The 2,814-nt window shown below is 32.2% G+C and overlaps 1 non-coding gene across 1 annotated transcript; it reads left to right on the top strand.

The window, feature by feature from the left end:
- The first annotated feature begins 1,668 nt into the window (after window positions 1-1,668).
- Window positions 1,669-1,775, top strand: LOC117283706. The gene has a single exon (XR_004514737.1). It is a non-coding gene; the product is annotated as a U6 spliceosomal RNA (small nuclear RNA).
- The last annotated feature ends 1,039 nt before the right edge of the window (window positions 1,776-2,814 follow it).

The raw sequence follows: 2,814 nt of genomic DNA, 5'->3' as shown, positions 1-2,814 counted from the left end.
AGCCTGAATCAATTGAGTCAAAGCAGCTAGTTTTGCTTCCCTAAGACCTAATTTTTGTGATCCATAAAATTTATTCACTAAATATTAAAGGAAGAGATTAGGCCTTCTTGAGCTATGCAATTTCTCAAACATCTTGGATCCCAAAGTGGCAAGTGATATTGATTTATATCACCAAATCTTGACAAAAAATCCTTGCCTAGACGTGGAAGTCATACAGTGATCGCTTTTGGGCTTAGCTAAGTTTTCTTGGCTTTCAAAGTCTATGTTTCACTTCATAGTGAATATAAGTCATTGTATTTCATAGTCACTTTTTCTTTTAATTTTGTTGGTATGATTTGGCATTGGCACAATTAACCAACCCCCTTCCCAAGATTATGACTAAGTAATTGTGATGTTATCTGGGGATTTAGCATTTACTATTCAGACTAATCACCACTTATGACATTAAAAGAAACAAATTTCTGGCTTTTATTATGAATCTACATGTTACTGTACTGGAGTTCTTTTTGAATAGTTATTAAATTCTTATCCTCAAGCCCAAAGATGTTATTGAAAATTCTGATGCTCATTTATTATATATTTTACTATTATCTCTTTCTTGAAACTTCAGATGTTGAAAGATTTCCCTGATATACTGCTTCACGATGTACAAATTGTACAGTTAAAATAAGGAGAACAGAATTACCTATGATCATAAACTGGGTGTTATTTATTAAATAACAGAACTCCAGCTTATAATTGTTTAAAAAATTGGGACATACGCTTTTTAATCTGATAAGAGACCTGAAAGTACATGGCAATTGGAATTGATTTAGATATTATGAATTATGCAGCCACTTTAGTGCCTTGATGGTGAAAAGGCTAGAGTTGTTTGACTTTTTCTACATATTGGACACTTTTTGATCCTAACAAGGCTCCTACAGCTCCAAACACTTTATGTGTTAGCTCTTCTTCTTTTTTTTTCAACCAGGAAAGGAAGACTTTCTAGGTAAACCTCCATAAACTTCATTTGCCCAGAGATAGGTCACATGGTAACACTAATTTAAAGAGAAACTGGAAATTCTGACCACTTGGCCATCAGTGGTTCAGTCTAAATCATCATCGATTACCTTTGACTTCTCATAAGGGAAAGAGAAAGGAAATGTTTCAGAGCGTGAGTGAATGACTAATGCAATAAAGAAACTGAGGAACTTTATCCTCTGATAATTAAAGCAAAATTGTACTCTTTATAAAGTAATTCTCAAATAGCCATCAGTGTAAAGAATGCATACTGTTATCTAATCTTAGCTCACTACTACATGCCATATTTCTGAAAAATCATCTTTCAACAGAGTTTGGTAGAAAATTAAATGGTAAAGCTAAAAAAACCCATAATTAAAAAAAAAGAGTCAATTTTCCTGTAAGAAGAGACTAAAACTATCTTAGTTGATAATGCACATTTACTTTGCAAGATAATTTCAGAGGCTATTCTCAAAATGTCTCAAGTACTTTTAGTTGAGATATTCTGTGTCAAACATCTGCTGCTACATTTGCAATTCTGTTACACTTGCAACACAGACTCTGCTATAACTATAGATTCTGACAGGGTACACCTTCCTCTCAATTCAATGAGTTTGTGGAACGTATATTTGCCTCCACTTTCACATACATTATAAAATAATAGATAATGTGCTTGCTTTGGCAGCACATATGCGAAAATTGGAATTTTATAGAGAAGGTTAGCATGGCCCCTGTGCAAAGATGACACACAAATTTGTGAAGTGTTCAATATTTTTATTTTTAGATAGCTAACTATACATTATTACTGTTGAATTATTTTCTATTGCTAGTGGAGGTATAGTTTTAGCATTAGAAGATATTTACTGCACCTAAATATTTGGTTTGTCTTAGTATTTACAATGATATATATCTCAATAATTAAAAATATTATTGTTGAATTAAGCCTTAAAGTATAGACTTAATGATATCTACTGTGTTTTACCCAACAATAACAGAGTATACATTCTTCTCAGAAGCACCATAGGACTTTCTCCAAAATCGACCACATGCTAAGTGATGCAAAATAATTCAGGGATCCCATATACGTTATCAGATCATACTGCAATGAAACTAGAAATCAGTGGCAACAGAAAACACAGATGCAAACACATGGAGATTAAACAATACCCTTGTGAGTAATCAATGGGTCACAGAAAATTTCAAGAAATTAGACATTCCTAGAATAATACAGTGCCAGTACAACACACCAGGACCTATGGGACACAGTTATTGCAATCCTAAGAGGAAAGTTTATAGCTTAAATGCCCACATCAACAAACAACACAACAAAACATATCAGGTCCAAATAAATAAGGTAATGCTGCACTTCAAGTTCTTAGAAAAATAAGAATAATCTAAGTCCAAATCTAGTATAACAAAGAAAATTATAATGAGCAGAATTAATGAAACTGAGAGTAAAGATAATCAATGAATCAAAGAGCTGTTCCTTTGAAAAAATAAAAACATAAAAACCTATAGCCAATCTTTCCAAAAAAGAGGGAAAAGATCTTAATCAATGCAAATAGAAATGAATAAGGTGAAATTACAAGACACCGCTTAATTCCAGAAGATTATTACTATTTTGAGAATCTATTCTCTAAAGAGAATTCAGAAGAACTAGGTATTTCTAGATGCATATGAATTTCCAAAACTGAACCATGAAGATATAAAAAACCCTGAATAATCCAATGACAGGTAATGAAATTGAAGAAATAATGAAAAAAAAATACTACCAAAAAAAGAAAAGCCCATGTCCTGATGTATCACTGAAGAATT

Source organism: Fukomys damarensis, unplaced genomic scaffold (genome assembly GCF_012274545.1).
Source record: "Fukomys damarensis isolate Sample0158 unplaced genomic scaffold, DMR_v1.0_HiC HiC_scaffold_29, whole genome shotgun sequence".
NCBI classification, from domain to species: Eukaryota; Metazoa; Chordata; class Mammalia; order Rodentia; family Bathyergidae; genus Fukomys; species Fukomys damarensis.
This window is presented reverse-complemented; position numbering and strand designations above follow the sequence as displayed.